The sequence below is a fragment of the Sorex araneus genome, chromosome 1 (assembly GCF_027595985.1).
Source record: "Sorex araneus isolate mSorAra2 chromosome 1, mSorAra2.pri, whole genome shotgun sequence".
Classification (NCBI taxonomy): domain Eukaryota; kingdom Metazoa; phylum Chordata; class Mammalia; order Eulipotyphla; family Soricidae; genus Sorex; species Sorex araneus.
The window spans coordinates 92,866,088-92,885,685 of NC_073302.1; the positions used below are offsets into that span (position 1 = coordinate 92,866,088).

At 37.6% G+C, this 19,598-nt stretch overlaps 1 protein-coding gene across 2 annotated transcripts in view; it reads right to left on the reverse strand.

Annotated features, from left to right (window-relative positions):
- The window catches only part of ANXA1 (annexin A1), a 190,630-nt gene that overhangs the window by 19,906 nt on the left and 151,126 nt on the right, over positions 1 to 19,598 (reverse strand). The gene's annotated exons all lie outside the window — the stretch shown is intronic.

The window sequence follows — 19,598 nt, forward strand, 5'->3', positions numbered from 1 at the left end:
CAACTAATAGCTGACAGCACAGAGGAAAAGAAACGGGACAGATTTTTCCCCCCTTTCATTGTTTTGCTTTTCCCTCAAAGCACTTTCTAGTGCTTTAGATTTCTCAAACTGCCCAAAAATTCACCCCAATCCTCATAGCAACCATTGACATATTATTTAAAAGAAATTATAAATTTAAAATGTAAAGAGACAGCCCAAGGAATGGGAACAAATATTTATCCAATACGAGTGATAGCACAGCATGTAGGGCGTTTGCCTTGCATGTGGCTGACCCGGGTTCGATTCCTCCATCCCTCTCGGAGAACCCAGCAAGCTATTGAGAGTATCCCGCCCACACGGCAGAGCCTGGCAAGCTACCCATGTCGTATTAGATGTGCCAAAAACAGTAACAACAAGTCTCACAATGGAGAAGTTACTGGTCCTCATCCCCTGATCCTGAAAGAGCCCCCAGTATGCCATCAGGCTACACTAGCATGCGAGAGGGATGAATAGATATGTTACTGGTGCCTGCTCAAGCATAAAGGTGAACAGTGGGATGACAGTGCTACAGTGCTACCCATCTAATAGGAGGTTAATATCCAGGATATAAAAGACACTATTAGAATTGTAATCTTTAACCCCATCAAAAAAAGGAGAGAAGAAATGAACAGAAGCTTTCTCAAAAAAAAAAGTACAAAAGGTCAAAAAGCACATGAAAAAATGCTCTACATCGCTAATCATAAGGGAGATGCAATTCAAAACAACAATGAGATATCATCTCACAAAACAGAGACTGGCCTACATTAAAACGAACAAGACAACCAGTGCTGGTACTGATGTGGGGAGAAACTCTCTTACATTGTTGGTGGGAATGCCGACTGGTCCAGCCTTTTTGAAAAACAATATGGGCATTCCTTCAAAACTAGAAATTGAACTTCCATATGACCCCATAATACCATTTCTGGGAATATAGCCTGAAGGTGGAAAAAAATCACAGTAGAAATGGCATCTGCACCTGTATATTCATTGTAACACTGTTAACAATAGCCAGAATCTGGAAACAAACCAAGTTCCCGAATACAGGTGACTGGTTAAAGAAACTTTGATACATCTATGCAATGGAATACTATGCAGCTGTTAAGAAAGATGAAGTCATGAAATTTCCTTATAAGTGGATTGTCATATAGAGTATCATGCTAAGTAAAATGAGTCAGAAAGAGAGGGACAGACATAGAATGACTGTACTCATTTGTGAAATATAAAATAACATAATATGACACTGATACCCAAGGGCAGTAGAGACAAGGGTCAGGAAGATTGCTCCATGGTTGGAAGCCTGCCTCATGAGCTGGGGGAGAAGGCAGCTAGAATAGATAAGGGATCACAAAGTCAATGATGGTTGGAGGGATCACTCCGGATGGAGATATGTATTGAACGTAGATAAAGGACCAAATGTGATAACCAAATGTGACAGTATCTGTATTATAAACCATAATGCCCAAAAGTATAGAGGGATTATGGGGCATATTGTCTGCCTTAGAGGTAGGGGGAGGGTTGGGATGGGGAAAATACTGGGGACATTGATGGTAGAAAATGTGCACTGGTGGAGGGATGGGTCTTTGATCATTTTATGACTGAAACTCAAACATGAAAGCTTTGAAACTGTGCCTCATGGTGATTCAATAAAAAGTATCACTGTATCACTGTCTTTCTGTTGTTCATTGATTTGCTCTAGTGGGCCCCAATAATGTCTTAATTTGTCCCTGCCATGTGCTAGTGTAGCTCAATGGCTTCTGCTCGCTCTAGGAACATGAAGAGCATGAAAAGCATGTTGCTGTTACTGTTTTTGGCATATCAAATATGTCAGGGTAGCTTGCCAGACTCTGCATGCGGGCGGAGTTTCCAGGAGTCCAGGAAAAATTGTGTCGCTCTCTTCCAGGAGCTTTGTTTTATAGTCTCAATAAAAAGTAAATAAATAAAATGTATAAATTTTTAACTCAAAACTAAAACTAAAGAAATTATGAAAGAAAAAACCTATTAATTTTACCTTTATTCTACTTCATCACTTATTTGAGACATCTTAACTTTTTCTTTTTTAATATGTTTCTACTTTTGTAATATAGGCATACTATTACCTGGAGCTATCCAAGAGAAATCTCAATCAGTAACAAATGATGCATATTCATAAGTCTTAATATTAAGTAGTGCTACTGAACATTTTTCTTTTGTATATTTCACAACCATCACCCTATCTTCAAAACACTTTCTTTTCATTGTAAATAAGAAAAATAAATCCCTAGATTTAAACTCTTTTTAAGGTAAAATCTAGCAATTTGATTAATTCTGATATACAATGCATTGCCATTGGAAAAAACACTACCTATATAAATTCTTTCCCAATGTTAATTACAAAGGATCCTAGATTTCTGAGTACTTTAATGACAAACCAGAACTATAAATTGAGAAGATTATTGGTATAGGGTCTATAACAGAACAGGTATCATAAGAAATATCCTATCCAGTGAAAGGAAATATTCTGGGGATTTATGACAAATAATTTTATTCATAAAACTTAAAAAATATCGTATGGCATGTCCATTAAGTTATGCACAAGTATAAACTCATTTAAAGCATTAAAAGCATTACATTTTTTGTGCTAATTTTAGAGATTGGTTTTTTCTCATGGATAGACTTATATCCATGAGAAATTATAGATTTAATTATATACATATATCTTATAAAGTAAATACATATATAGTATATTAAGTTTAGAAAAAGCAATGGAAATAATTTCTTAATATTGTCAATGTTTAGGGCTAAATGACTTTCTTTGAAATAGGAAGGCCATGGTTTGATCCCAGGCACTACATGATCTTCCAAATAATCTCTGAGCATAGAGCTTGGAATGGATCCTGAATACTACAGGGTATGGTACCCCAAAACATATTTTTAAAAAAATTACAAAAATACATTCCATGTTCTCAGTGTTAATGTCAAAGAATTCAACAAATTCTAAAGAAGGAATTTTATCTGATCTGAATATTTGAGAAGAGGCCAATCTGTTTTCCTTACATGATTATTGTTATTATGAATCAATCTTGACAAACTTACACAAAACACCACACTAGTTTTGTCATATAAGAAAAAAAAAGACTGGGGCCAGAGTGATAGTATAGTACAGCAGGTAGGGCAATTGCCTTGCACACGAGCAACCCAGGTTCAATTTGTGGCATCCCATATAGTCCCCCAAGTACTGCCAGAAGTAATTCCTGAGTACAGAGCCAGAAGTAACTCCTGAGCATCGCTAGGTATGACCCAAAAAAAGAAAAAAAAAGGAAAAAAACAGTTTTTTCTATTTACATTAATTCCTAAATTTGATAAAGGAAGTGTCAGAACATTTCTGCACACTAACACCATTATGAAGTTATCTAAAGGAACATAAATCCCATATACAAATTCTAGTATATGAATTTTATACCACTGTGTGGACATCACTAGCATAAACTTTATATACTGTAATTTGTAATGCACTTGAAAAACCAAAAAAAAATATAATAAATGTGGTTATTGTGGCAGAATTGATAAAGTGACATTTCTTTCCAAAGTTAATTTTCAGTGTAAGTCTAAAGGCTAGTAAAAAATTCTTACTTAAGCAGAAAAGAGTCACTGACTATAAGAATATTGCTGTGAATCAAGTGCTAGAAATATTTCCTTCTGAATATAGTAGTAAGTGAAATTAATTTGCAGAAATAAAAGAAAAATAGCATATTGCTACCAACAGCTCAGGGATAATAAGGGGTTTAAACACTCTTTTTACTTGAAATGCCATATACTAGAACTCCAGAGAAATGACTCACCCTTTCTTGTTTCTGTAAGATGATGACTCATAAGCATTTACTTTACAGATCAGGAGGAAACAAATATAGTACATAGCAGTTAGGCAAGAAAACGACATTAAGGGCATCCAAATAGGAAAGAAAGAAATCAAGCTCTCACTACTTGCAGATGACATAATACTATATTTATAGACCCCTAAAGCCCCTACCAAGAAGCTCCTAGAAACAATAGACTTGTATAGTAAAGTCACAGGCTATAAAATCAATACCCAAAAGTCCTTAGCTTTCCTAAACGCAAATAATGAGAGAGAAGAAAGTTATATGAAAAAAGCAATCCCGTTCACAATCATGCCTCTGAAAATCAAGTACCTTGGAATCAACTTATCTAAGGAGGCAAAGGACTTGTACAAAGTAAACTACAAAATGCTACTTCAAGAAATAAAAGAGGACACAAAGAAATGGAAACACATCCCTGCTCATGGATTGGGAGAATTAACATTGTCAAAATGGCAACACTGCCAAAAGCACTATATAGATTCAATGCGATCCCTATAAGGATATCCATGACATTATTCAAAGAAATTGAATAAGCACTCCTGAAATTCCTATGAAACAACAAGCCTCCACGACTAGCTAAAGCAATTCTTTGCGGGGTAAAATGGGAGGCATCACCTTCCCCAACATCAAACTGTACTACAAATCAGTAATGATTAAAACAGCATGGTATTGGAACAAAGACAGAGCCACAGACCAGTGGAATAGGGTTGAACATCTTTACATATATCCTCAAATATATGATCATCTAATCTTTGATAAGGGAGCAAGAAATGTGAAGTGGGGCAAAGAAAGCCTCTTTAACAAAGGGTGCTGGCAAAACTGGACAGTGACATGCAAAAAACTGGGCTCAGACCTCTACCCAACACCATGCACAAAAGTCAGATCAAAATAAATTAAATACCTCAATATCAGACCAGAATCCATAAGGTACCTTGAAGAAAAAGTCTGCAAAACCCTCCATGACATTGAAACCAAAGGTATCTTCAAAGATAAAATGCCACTGACCAAGCAAGTGGAAACAGAGATAAACAAATGAGACTATCTTAAACTAAGAAGCTTCTGCACCTCAAAAGAAACAGTGACCAGAATACAAAAGCATTATACAGAATTGGAAAGAATATACCCAATACCCTTCTGATAAGAGGTTATATCAAGGATATATGAGGCATTGGTTGAACTCCACAAGAAGAAAACATCTAATTCCTTCAGAAAATGGAGCGATGAAATGAACAGAAAATCTCAAAGAAGAAACCTGAATGGCCAAAGAGCACATGGAAAAAAGTGCTATTGATAACTAATCATCAGGAGATGCAGATCAAAACAACAATGAGGTATTATCTCATACCACAGAGACTGGCACATATTCAAAAGAACAAAAGCAACCAGTAGTTGGCATGGATGTGGGGAGAAAGAGACTCTCCTTCACTGTTGGTGAGAATTACTGACTGGTTCAGTCTTTTTGGAAAACAATATGGACATTTCTCAAAAACTAGAAATTGAGCTTCCATTTTCCCAGTAATACCACTTCTGGGAATATATCCCCAAGATGCAAAAAAAAAAAAAAATTCAGTAGAAATGACATCTGCATTTGTATGTGTATGGCAGCACTGTTTACAATAGTCAGAATCTGAAAAAATAATACCCAAATCCCCAAGAACAGACAACTGGTTAAAGAAATTTTGGTATATTTACACAATGGAATACTATGCATCTGTTAGAAAAGATGAAATCATGAAATTTTCATGTAAGTGGATGGACATGGAGAGTATCATGCTAAATAAAATGAATCAGAAAGAGAGGGACAGACATAGAATGACTGTACTTATTTGTGGAATATAAAGGAACATAACAGAAGACTTACACCTAAGGATAATAGAGACAAGGGCCCAGAGGATTGCTCCACGGCTTGGAAGCCCATCTCATGTGCTGGGGAAAATGGCAGCTGGGATAAGAGAAGGGACCACTAAGTAAATGATGTTTGGAGAGATTGCTCAGGATGATAGATGTGTGCTGAAAGCAGACTATGACCAAACATGATTACCTGTGTTGCAAACCAACACCCCAAAGAATAGAGATAAAGAGAGGAAGGGAGAGAGAGAGAGAGAGAGAGAGAGAGAGAGAGAGAGAGAGAGAGGAGAGAGGGAGAGAGAGAAGGAGAGAGGGGGAGAGAGAGAGAGGAAATGTGCTTGCAACAGCGGCAAGGGATGGGAAGGGGTGGGGGTGGTGGGAGGGATACTGAGAATATTGGTGGTACATTGGTGGTGGAGAAGAATGGGCACTGGTGGAGGGTTGTATGAAACATAATCATGAAAGTTTGTAAGTCTGTAACTGTATCTCTCAATGATTCATTTTAAAAAAGAAGAAAAAATAAAGCGAAAGAAAAGATAAGGAAAGATAGTTCAAAGTCAGAGTAGTACCTTATTTTTACAGTGATTTTTTTTTTACACCTTTAGGGTAGACCTAATTGTTAAAAGGAAAGGAAGTCATGAGATAACAGATGCTTCTCTCACTATATACCTTAACAAAGCAAAAGCATTCACATGACTCTAATAAAACACATGAACATAGTTAATTGTTGTATCCATCCTTTATATTATGTTCTATTTAAGCATCACCATTCCTGTGGAGAAAAAATGCATATTCACAATAATATGAGATCTCATTTTATGGAAATTTTTCCATACTTCCTCAAACTCACTAACTATTGCCAATCCATTCATTTTTAGAAAGTACCCTACATAATTTTACTGTTACCTCTAGATATTTCAAGTAATTTTCTTTTCTCTCCTTCACTCATTCTCTCCAACCACCCTATCATCTCTGTCTCTGACTCTCCCTCTCACATACAAACACACATACACAACACACTCAAAATAATCACGGCAGAGAGACCAAAGGAGACGAAAATAGAGTAAAGGGGTTAAGGCATATGTCTTGCATGTGGCTGACATCAGTTCTGTTCCGGGCACCACACTATCTCTAGAGCATCACCAAGTACAGCCAACCCTGTAGGCCCCGAACACTACAGAACATTGGGGAGCCAATTCCCAATAGTGCAGTGCCATCACATTGAAGCACTGGTCCAATTGACTAAGAATGTCTAAGAATCACTGGGAGAGGATCTTCTGCCCCTGAAGTACCTCTTGGGAGTTCCCGCCAAAAACTATACCCCCCCACCTCCATAATCACATCAAAAAATAACATCTAAGGAATGTATCACCACTGGTCCTCATTTAAGGAATAATGAACAAAATTACCTGGGTGTAACAAGTTGAGGTAGGGAACTTTTATCATCTCAGGCCATTAGTATAAGAACATGATGCTTGAGAATGTGATTAAATAGCATTTTGTTAAATTATCTCAAAGAAGAATGAAAAGCACCATCATGCTCCCCAAAAGAATAAAACATAATTGAAATTCTTTGTGACTGGAAATATTCTACTCCTATGAACTTTAGAAAGAAAACAAAAAGTTTTCATTAGGTTATATCCTAATAAGATGAAGGGTTTTTGTTGTTGTTGTTGTTGTATTTTTTGTAAGATTCTGGTATATTTCAAAAAATATGTTTCAATCATTAGATTCAAATAATTAGTCTTATGGTAAATTCATACATACTGACCAATGTTTAAAGAAGAAAAATAGAATAAAATGCAACAGCATGGAAAATATGAATTTTTCACATATCATGAAGTATGATTTTGTGATCTTGGTTTATGCTCATATACAGATGTCTGTGCTTATGAGTGTAAAGGTGTAAGTGTATTCTGAACAAATGTGTCTAAAAAAGATCCGACAAAGACTGATGATAATAAAGTGCTGTGTCCCCCCATAAGTAGAAAATTTGGTATATTTCAAATAATATAATTTAGAAAATGAAATGCAATTTTATCATATGAAGTCATGTATATAAACCTGGAAGCATTACTTGAGGGAAGTTGACGCAGATGGTAGGATTGCTGCTTCAATACTGTATGTTAAAACTCAACTATGAATTAAAAATTCTTTGTGATTGGAAATCTTCTACTCCTATGGACTTTGTAAATCATGTGCTTTAAAAATAGAAGTCATATATGTATATGTACGTATACATAAGTATATATGTGTGTGTTGTGTGTAGAGTTTGTATTGTCAAATAACCGAAAAAATGTATTAATGGAGTGAATAAAAATATCATAAAAAGTGACTTCACTAATAGATATAAAAACATGAATGTATCCTGCAAGCATTAAGCTGACCAAAAAAAAATGTTGTTGCTAAGGTCAGGGAAGAGGTTCAATGTAATGGATAGAGCAGTGTCTCCCTAAGTGAAGCAATGAGTTCTGCAATTATGTTTAGAACTGCAAATAAGAGCCAGGGAAAAAAGTATGCGGAAAGGGTGGGGGGGGGTAATTGCCTTGCACATGGCCCTCCTGGTACAATCCATGGCACCCTGATTCCCAGGAGGAGTGATCCCTGAGCTCAGAGCCAGTAGTTACCCCTGAGCACCACTAGGTGTGGCCCAATAAATGAATAAATAAATGAAAAAAACAGAATTGCAGTTGAAAAAGGAGAAAATAAATTAAATGAGTGCCAAATTATGATATGAATATGATAGCACTTAGGGAAACATGTTGTACTTCAACTTGATAATATATATTTTAGGACTGTTTACAAATGATGTATGGTATTATCTTTATCAAAATCTGCTATTATCATTTCTTCACTTGAACAGTTCTAATATTGGCAGTATTACCTTGGATATTTTTTTTGCTTTTTGGGTCACATCCAGCAATGCACAGGGGTTACTCCTGGCTCTGCACTCAGGAATTACTCCTGGTGGTGCTCAGGGGACCATATGGGATGCTGGGAATCGAACCCGGGTTAGCCACGTGCAAGGCAAATGCCCTACCAGCTGTGCTATCACTCCAGCCTCTACCTTGCATTTATTTTGTTTGATTTGGGTGCCACACTCAACGTGCTCAGGACTTACTCCTGGCTCTATGCTCAGGAATTACTCTTGGTAGGGTTTGGAAAACCGTCTATGTTACCAGAGATCAAACCTGTGTTGACTGTGTGCAAGGCAAGCATCTTCTGTACTCTCTGTTCCTTTATATTGGATTTTAAGTTTGTCATTCTTCAGTGTCTAATAAAGTTCAGCATCTTTTTTACAAAGACACTGAACATTTGCTGTATTCTTTCTTGGCCTGCTAGTTCAATTTTGGGGCTCATTTGTAGTGACATTGTTTCATTTATTTATTGATTGATTTGTATGAATTATATTTATTGATTTGAAGGGATTTATCTCAAGTCCTAAAATCTTTATATGATGCCCATTGTAAAAAAGTCATTTTCTTCAAATATTATAATTTTATATAAATTCATGCAAGTACATAAACACAAGCAAATAGTACATGTATACTTGGAAATTTACCTGATTGAAAGAAATAATTGGAATTCTCAGTCTTGACAGAAAGACAACAGCTTCAGATTTGAATCAGTTCAAACACTTCGATGTTTACATCATCTCAGAGTGGTTAACTGACTTCATAAGTCATGAGAGTAATCAGCCCCTATTGATATCATATAGAACTTCAATGAAGGTTGTCACTTCTGAGCTGGTCATCAATAATTGGGATTATTGGAATTCATAGCAATGTGGTCTCCTTTCCCATCTCACTAGATTTCTTAAGTGTTGTATTTTGATGTGACCCAAGAATAAATGGGGAAAAGTACAGAAAATGTAATCTTTTTGAACTATTCTCAAGGCATAAACTTTGAGGCAATAGTTGATTTAATCTATAATATAAAGAAAAATGTTATCTTTCTTTCATTCTACTGTTGTAGTTTAAGTAGTATCCAAACATAACAACTAACAGACTTGTGTGTAGGGCTTCTTTCTGATGCTTTTCATTTCCTTTTGTGAGTAAGAAATCTTAAAGAAGGTAGAAACTTCTCTTCAGTGACTTAGTATCTGTTACTATGTGATCTAAGGAAGTTAAGCAGATGATTTGATGAGTAAATTCTTACATTTGTACCAGAAAGATCAGATTAGGATTAGTAATTTCATGTTACGAAAGTCTCTTTTATCCTTGAACATGCTATACATATTCATCTTTATGTTATCCTATAAATAGAGAAAATTAAACTGTCACTTTGGTGATTGTAACAAATTTTACTTCAACACATTTGAAAAAATAAAATTGGAGAAGGATAAAAAATATGTACTAATGTCAATAGATCAGACTGTTTTCTAGGTTTAAGGAAAACCAAGAAATTATTTATATAAAAAGGAGTGTAATTTTAGAGTTTCAAATGTCAGTTTAGGGGCTAGAGTGATAGCACAGCGAGTAAGGCGGTTGCCTTGCACACAGCCAACCCGGGTTTGATTCCCAGCATCCCATATGGTCCCCTGAGCACCGCCAGGCATAATTCCTGAGTGCATGAGCAAGGAGTAACTCCTGTGCATCACCGAGTGTGACCCCTCAAAGAAAAAACAAATGTCAGTTTAGCTACCAAATATTTCATGTTCTACTATTTTTAATAATTTGTGCTATCACAGTGATATTTTTCCTTTATAAACCTATTTCTTCCAAACCTCTTGATGATAAAAAAAATAGCATAAACTCATTGAATGACAATCATTGAGCAATAGGTATTTATTCATAACTGCAACAGACATGAGCACTCATTCATTACTAATACATACATCCTTTGGAAGAGAGTTTGTTTCATATGAACTCAAGCATTGTCTATGATATAATCCAGTGACTATTCCTAGATACTTCCTCATGTGAGCTGGGAAATTATTTGCACACAAAATCCTCCCTACAAATACTTATAGCAACTTAATTGGCTATTTGGCAAAAATTAGAGCAAAGAAGATGTCTTTGAAGCATTGAATTAACTGCTGTACATCTATGCAATGAAATTACATATAAATATTAAAGGAAATGTTATCAAACTTAGTAATATGTACTTCCATGTCTTTTTCAAGTTTGATGACATTTCATGTTCAAGTTCTGCTATCTTTAATGATTTGTGCTTTCACAATTATTTTTCTTTCTTTGTAAACCCATTTTTTTGCAAACCTTTTGATAACAAAAGAATCACTGTATCACTTTCATCCAGTTGCTCATCGATTTGCTCCAGTAGGCACCAGTAATGTCTACATTGTGAGATTTGTTGTTACTGTTTTTACTGTTTTTGGCATATCGAATACCCCACAGGTAGCTTACCAGGCTGTCCGAGAGGGGCAGAGGAATTGAACCCGGGTCAGCCACATGCAAGGCAAACACCTTATCTGCTGTGCTAAAAGACAATCACTGAGCTATAGATATTTATTCATAAATCCAATAGGTATGAGTACTCATATATATTCCATATAATCCTCACTATACAATGTACTGAAAAAAAGTTAAACTCTAAGGAAAATAAAAATTATCTCTATAAGTTAGAGGAACAAAGAGAGGACAAGAATAATGTGGAGAACAAAGCATATGTAGGGCAGGGAAACTATTCTATATGATTCCGTAGTGGTATATACATGAAATTATGCATTTGGAAAATCCATTAAACTGTATACAACAAGAGTGAAACTTAATCTACCCAGGGATATTGATTACTGGATATATGAATATTCACTCACTAGTAATAACAAATGCACTACATCAATTAAAGAAAATTGAGGTCAGGGGAAAATAGAAACCTTCTAATCTTTCTACCTTAATTTTCTGTAAATCTCAAATTGTCCTAAAAACTAAATTTCATTTTAAAAAATCTTCTGATGATATAGTTTTGTAACTATGTTAATGGACTGACTAAAAATAATTAGATAATTAACATCTAATGAAAGTGGGGCTGGAGAGATACTATAGTAGGTAAGATGCCCAGGATCAATCCTCCACATCACAATGTCCCCGAAGTGCAATGAGGAAACAGTTGGAGTCAGGAATAGTCCCTAAACTTTGCTGGGTGTGTTTCAACACTGCTCCTGTAGAGGAAATGACAAACATATCTTAAAATAAAACAAATACTCAATAGACATCCCAATCCCAAATGCTTTAACAAAGCATTGTCAATGTTCACAGGCTTCAAACATAAATGAGATTGCTGTTTCTTTAGTAATGGTGTGTGTTTTTGTTTCTCCTTAAACTCAATAGCTTTTTAGAGTGATTGAGACATTTCTATAAAGAGAAGAGTTAGATATACAGGGTTCTCATTTTATTCCATATAAAAAGTATGTCCAGAGATTAAGAGAAATAAATTGAGAAATCAATAAAAACTTTTGTACATGTCATATATACATTATATAAATTTTGGATTAATAAACTGTTCTTTGGATGGAAATCTAATATTAAAAGGGAAAATGTTCTATTTTTATTGCATTTTATTTGACTTTTATTTATTGGCTATTCATTAACTGACCAAATGTCAGAACCACTTATGATTAGACCGGTATAAATGAGTGCTTTGATTATTTACTACAAATGAATTTTTGTTAGCCAAAGATTGTTTTTGATAGTCAACTGATGTATTCTGTTCTTCATACTATTAGAGTGGAAGTGAATTTAACCCTGAACTCATGGGTTCTTGAGGATTGTATGAAAGACTTCAAATAAATAAATCTGGGTCCCTCCCTAATATCTAGGCCTTTTATTTTTACCTGTGTACCATATCATTCACCCTATTTCTCAATGCCAGATCCAGTATTTGATGTTCTGTCTTGCCCTTGCCTGCTCTCCTCTAGCAAACGACTGCTCAGTCTGTTTCTATGCTATTCTCTGTTTGCTTTCCTAGTGTGCTTGAACCTCTGTCATCCGTGTCCTTTGCTGATTCCTGTTGCTCTGTACCTGTCACTGGGCCTCTCTAAGACTAACCCAGTGGCTCCCTGCCCCTTGGATTCCCTTGACTAAGGCTGTGGCCATAGGCATGCAGGTGCCATCCCTGTGGTCCTGTCATCCGTCTGTTCATAGGTGAGGGTGCAAAGAGAGAAAGGCCTGGCTGGTGGATTCCTTTCATTTCCTGCTATCTGCCATCCCCAGTCATCCTATTATCTATTTTTATTGGGGGCCTTTTCTGCAGGCAAGATTTTAAAGGACAAATTAGCTAGTTCACCTGGAACCCCACCTTTCATTTCCTTGTATCAGTATGATGTTTACTTTCCACTGTAATTTTTTTTCAGTCTGGGCATTTCCTTACTGAGGATAATAGCACCAGATTAATACCCAAACCTCTGTTATAATAGCAAAATTGAGCCACACTTGGAAGCCATGACTCCCAGTACCCTATTCCCCCAATACACAAAACCACCAAACTTCCCTTATTTGGGGCTGTTGAAAATGTAAAAAATATTTCCCTTATTGTGTCCTTCCCCTTAAATCCTATATTGGAACATAGTATTTAGGCTTAAAAATGTTAAACAGAAATGACTTAGAGGAACAGCCTTGGGAAATTTATTGACCACTCAGTTGCCCATGAAAGTACAACCTGCTCTTTCTAAAAATAAACTTCCTGGTTATTTTCCCAAGTTAAGACTCTTCAATAATATGCAGGTATGATGATACTCTAGGTCAAGAATCCATCATCTTCCAGTCTTATGCTTATTGCAACTAAGACCCTTCTCCAACTATTACCTTGTCCCTCAACCCTCTTTTTCAGCAGTAAAAGGAGATCACCTACGTCACATGTTGATGGTTTAAAATTTTCTATAAAGTCTTAACTAGAAAGACAAAGGATAGTTTCCTGCTTTGTTGCTGCTTGTAATTTGAAAAACAATTTGACAACTATCAAACTAAAACAGATGCAGAAGAGGCAGGGGCAGGAATTTAAGAGGCAGAAAGCAAATCAAGGGAAAAAAAATAATAATTCTGAAGAAGAAGAAAGCTTAAGGAATGAATAAGTAAAAATATTGCCCAAGGCTAAGAGCTAAAGGAAGGATTTTAAATGAGCCTTAAATCCAGTGATTAAAAAGGAGATAGGAAGATTAAGAGTTTTGGGAAAACAGTAGAGAAACTTTTTTAGAAAAGGCATCTGTAAGGATCACAGGGATAAGAATGTGAAGTTAATCATAGATGTTGCAGGCAGAGAGAGAAAAGGAACTGTGGGGAAAGGTGACTGCTAATGTGTGTTCCAGAAAACATTATCTGATATCTAAACCAGTTCAAATTCATAAAAACTTTTCAGACAGAGCTGAGACCAGAAAACCATGAGATTCAGAATTCCAGACCCAGAGCATGTTTGGATGCCTTGGGAGGAGAGGCTTCAAGGGCATGCTAAGGATGTCAAAAGATCAACAGCCCCAAGCTGGTACCCTAGGTACTAACTTTGGGAGGCAGTTTGGGAAACTTTATATAAACTAGCTTGACAGAGGCAAAGATAGATATTGACCCAGGTCTCTTTTTTAAAAAAATTTTTTATTTTATCACCATGCGGAAAGTTACAAAGTTTTCAGGTTTATGTCTCAGTTATACAATATTCAAACACCATCCCTTCACCAGTGCCCATATTCAACTACCAAAATCCCCAGTATACCCCCCGTCCCTGGTCCCCACCCCCAACTGTATAACTGATGAATTTCACTTCATTTTCTCTTTACCTTGATTACGTTCCATATTGCAAAACAAAACTCACTATTGTTGTTGGAGTTTCCCCCCCAAGAAAGACAGTCCTACTAAGGAAACATTTGATAATTGGTTTTCCATTAAAAGATTGTATGTTTTCAGCTTTTTTAAAAACCTTGCGGGATGTGTGCCAGTCCCGCAAGCCGGAGCCGTGTTAGTTGCTGCTCAGTGTCGCCAGGGCTCCATCTGGAGAAGGTGTGCTGGCTGTACCTCCTCCGTCTGGATCCCCGGTGTTGTTGGCCCGGTTTCGGGACTGGAGCATTTCTCCAGTCGCGTTGCTCACCAGAATGTCTGGCCTCTTCTCTGTTGAATGTGGCAAGATGGCGCCGAGGGTACCCAGGTCTCTTTTTTAAAAAAAATATTTCATGAAAGTAAAGGGAGAAATATGTAAAGGCAGAGGCAGAGACAGGAAGGTACTGTCAAGAACCTCACTTATGAAAGTCAATGTGGGGCTGGAGTGATAGCACAGTGGGTAGGACATTTGCCTTGCACGCAGCCAACCCAGGTTCAATTCTCAGCATCCCATTACCACTGTCTTGAATAAAGAATAGTTGGACAGTTTTAACACTTTCAGCTTTGTTTTTAATGCCTTCAAGAACATTGATTACTAAGTAAAATTATCAATGTCATTTTGAGTATATAGTTATCTCTGATTTTGAAAAGGTCCTGAAGCAATCAATTTTGCTTTTACGTTCAAGATTAATGCAAGTGTAACCTTAAAAGAGAGTGTTGAGCTTTGTACCACACATCACAAATTTTCTATATACATAATAATAGCATTGGATAGAGACAACTTTTAATAACTGAATGAACCAAAATAACTTGCAAATACAATGTACAGACATGTGGAGAATGACTGCTGTGCTGCTGGCAAATATATAAACAATTCTATTATATTTTATATTTTGTATTTTTATACATTCATATAAATGTGGAGGGTCATGAAACCGCAGAAAACAAGCATCAAAATATAAGATAAAAAGGGGAGGGGCAGCTGCACAATTTTTATAACTAAAATCATATTTAAGCTCAAAGCCAAACATGCAAATTCTAACATTTTCTCTTAATCTGATACGTAACCGGGAGTCTTTTGGAGAGACTAAAAACAAGCAAAATGTGAAAAGAAACAGCTCTAAATTCCACACGCAATAGCCAGATTCAAAAGAACTTCAAGAAATTTAAACTTAGCCAATGATTTGACGGTGGACAATCCAGAGAATTAAAGATTCTTAAGTTTCATGGGCAGCTTTTTCCTATTCAAAACTGTTTTCCCTCGCCTGGTTAAGGTTTTGCATTTTTAAGAGGTTGTAGCAGGTGCTTGCAATATGCGCATTTCAGTTTAATTTCCATCTGGATGAACAAGAAGTCAGCTGCCTGGATCTGAGGAGTATTTGCTGTGAACCTAGGTAGATTTGTTTAAAATACTCTAAGTGTAAAGAGAATAAAGGCTTAGTTGAGTGAAGAGAGCACAAAACACTCACTGGGATTAGAAATGATGGGCCAAGCAAATAATCTTTATAGCATTTGATATTTGCGATATGGAAATTAAATGCAGATCTGAAGGTCTGCTTCCTGGACTTCTGAAAATACAGCGTCTGTCCCTTAAACTTCCTTTAAACTGAAACATCTAAGTTACATTTCTATGTAGCTTGAGCATAATACGTTTAATATCGCTATGAGATATTTTTAAAACTCCGTAGATGATATTTGCAGAAGACAATTACTCTACGGAGGAGAACTATTATATAAGAGAACGTCAGTACTATACATTTCCTGAGAAAACTGACTTTTCTGCGGCAGCTGGAGAAGAACTCCATTTAGAGAGCAAGTCTGTTTAATAGAAGTTTCTAAAGTTCAGAATGTCTAACTGTGGCTTCATGAGTCATGCCTTTGAAATTTGTCTGGGAGTGGGTGGATTGCAGTGTCTTGTCCAAACCCAAGGGATGGAAAGATATTATCATTCCTTTTCTTGTGTTTTTCTTTCTGTGGCAGCTCAGCTTTTAACATGGCAGAAACCTAACATTGAAACATAAGCCCTTGAAACAAAATTAAAAATAGAAAACAGAAACACATTTTTTCAAGTTACTCAATTCACCCTAGAAGTAGAAATGCCACATTTTGTTTGTTGCTGCTTCCGAAGAAGACTTGAAACTGGGACAACACTGTGCTCAGGAAGGGACAGATGAATACACATCCAGCATGCAGTGTCTTTATTCCACATCATCAGTGGTTACATACCTTCCATGATCACGAAGACAACTTCCTACTGATGATAAAGACAATTATTCTATTACAGTAAATCACATAACACATTTTCTCCTTTATCATCAATCAAGTTACCAGTTAACTTGCTAACTACCATCAGGCATCAAGGTGCCAGCCTAGAGACACAAGCCTGGGCCCTTCTCAGGTTGGGGAGACATGAGGTGTTCTTCATGCTCAGTTACTGCACTTCACATTCAGTCCCCAGACCTGCGCTCAGCCACTGGTCACCATCTCCAGGAGCTCAGGCCCATTCCAACAGATTGTTGGTTTGTTTGTTGTTCTGGGCCACACCCAGCTGTGCTCAGGGGTTACTCCTCGATTCGGTTGCTGAGAATTGAACAGAGGTGGCTCACAAGGCCAATGCACTCATCTCTCAGGCCCCAGAAAAGCCACATTTTTATCATGGGGAGGGCACACAGAACTTCCTCAAAGATTTGTGTAATCTGTGAAGTAATTTTAGATTTTAACTTAACCAAGGCTCACAAAGCCTCAGGGAAGAAAGGCTATTATTCTCCAGGCTTCTTCCAGTAACACTCTAAGATTGCAGATGGCTTGTCTTTGCCCAGTTCTCCTGTGGCAGGGCCCAGCTGGACCATGAATGCTGGACTCTGTTCTCTGTACTGTGGGCCCTGGGAACCTCCCTCCATGCTGTGTGCACTGCCTGCAGGCAGCACAGTGGCAAGATTGGGCCTCTGACTTTCAGAAGGAGCAAAGATTTTTTTTTTTTAAAGAAATATTTTATTGAACCACCGTGAAAACAAGAAAAAAAATACAAAGCTTTCAGGTTTAAGTCACAGTCAAATACTGATTAAACCACCATCCCTTCACCAGTGCACCCGTTCCACCACCAAGAACCCCAATACACCCCCCTCCCACCCCACCCCCCATCTAAGTAGCTAATGATATTCCCATTATTCTCTATATATATTGAGTACATTCCATATTTCCATACAGAACTCACTATTATTGATTGGAAATTTTCCCCAACAACCAGGCCTGCTGAATAGGCATCATCTAATAATTTCTCTTCATTGCTAAGAGTGAAGACTTTGAGTCCGCGCGGCCGCAATAGCGGCTTTGGCTTCTAATATTTTAGCTCAGTTCACAGTCAAAATGGATGGCTGCAAGAATCTGCTCTGGTGCCAAAATGGGTTAGGAGACCTCAGGATCACAGTCAATATAGGCGCGGAGGGTTTGCTTTTCGTGGCGCGGATCCCGGTTCATCTCTGGGCGGAAGGCGCGCCGGGAACGCCCCCCCTCCCAGGACCACCTACAGGCTACGTCACTAAAGAAAGTCCTACCTCCTGGTGGAGGGGTCTTAGAGGGTGGCTCTCACCGCGTGGCTGCTGCCGCCATTTTCGCTCAGAAAAATGGGGTGGAGAGGGAAAAAAATCCCTCCCCGGGCTGCACGAGGTTGTAGCTCAGTTCACAGTCAAAATGCATGGCTCAAGCATCCGCTCTGGTGCCAAAATGGGTTAGGAGACCTCAGGATCACAGTCAATAGGCGCGGAGGGTTTGCTTCTCGTGGCATGGCTCCCGGTTCATCTCAGGAGCACAGATTCTTATAGGGTAATAGATAAATAAGTTGTGTGATGATGAGGAGGAAGTTATTCTCCTTAAGAAAACATCTAGGCTTGGTTGGAGCATGTGGAGAGTGGCCATGAGGATGGTGGCAGTTGAGTTCTGGAGGTTTTCGGCTGCGAGTGAATCTGTAGAAAACCCAGGTATGCAGGACTTGTGACTGAAAACTCCAGGTTCAATGGACCCAGGAATGGGTGACCCTCCCTCATGTCTCCCTGTTTCCAGCAACTCAGCAGTCACTGCCCCAAGCCACCTCTCACGGAAGCAAGATAATTTCATCAGCAACCATGATCCAGAGACTCATTATTCTTCTCTCAGAAAAGAGCATAAAACAGCACTGCCATAGTCATGCCTCGAGGCTGTTTCATTTGAGGCACCCCAGAGCAGGATGGGTAAGGCCCCTCCCCACCTCAAGGGCCCTAGCCCCGGCAGCCAAAAACCTCCAGAACTCAACTTCCACCGTGAAGTCACATTGAATGGCATGGTTTCACCATTCCTTGTGACTGAGTAATATTCCATTGTGCATAAAAACCGTTCCATCCACTCTTTTGTCTTTGGACACCTGGGTTGTTTCCGTGACCTGGCTAAGTGCCGCAGTGCCACAGTGAATACATATATCCACAACGATTTTTGAGTTGATGCTTTTACATCTTGTGGGTAGCTAACATGCAGAAGCATTGCCAGACCAGATGGTAGCTCTATTCTTAGGTTTTTTAGGAACCTCCGTAATGCTTCCCATAAGGGCTGAACTATGAAACATCCCCACTGCTATGTATGACAGTGTGCTTTTCACCACAAACTTACTAGCAGGAGTTGTTCTACCTTTGGAGAAGATCTCTTTGGTCCTTATTGTTTAGTTTCGTTAGTTGTATATATATCTTGTGCATTAGCCCTTCTCAAGATATATGATATATGCCCTTTTATCCCCTCCACTGAGATGTCTTTTGCTTAAAATATAGTTTATTTTGCACTGTATATCCTACTTATGTAGTTTGTATGATATAGTCACTTTTGTTGACTTCTGGTTATTTTCCCTTGCCGATTCAATCAAATCCCAGAAGACAACCCTGAAGACAAGAACATTGAGTGATTAGTTTATAATTTATCCAAAGTAACATAATTTTGAGTCTAAAATTGCAGTCTATAATACGTCATAAGTTTACTTTGTGAAGTCTATAACATAGTAATTCAATTTGATTCTTTTCCATCTGGCTATACAATTTTCCCAGCACCACTGGTTGAAGAGACTTTCCTTTCACTATTTCATACTCTTTGGTCCTGT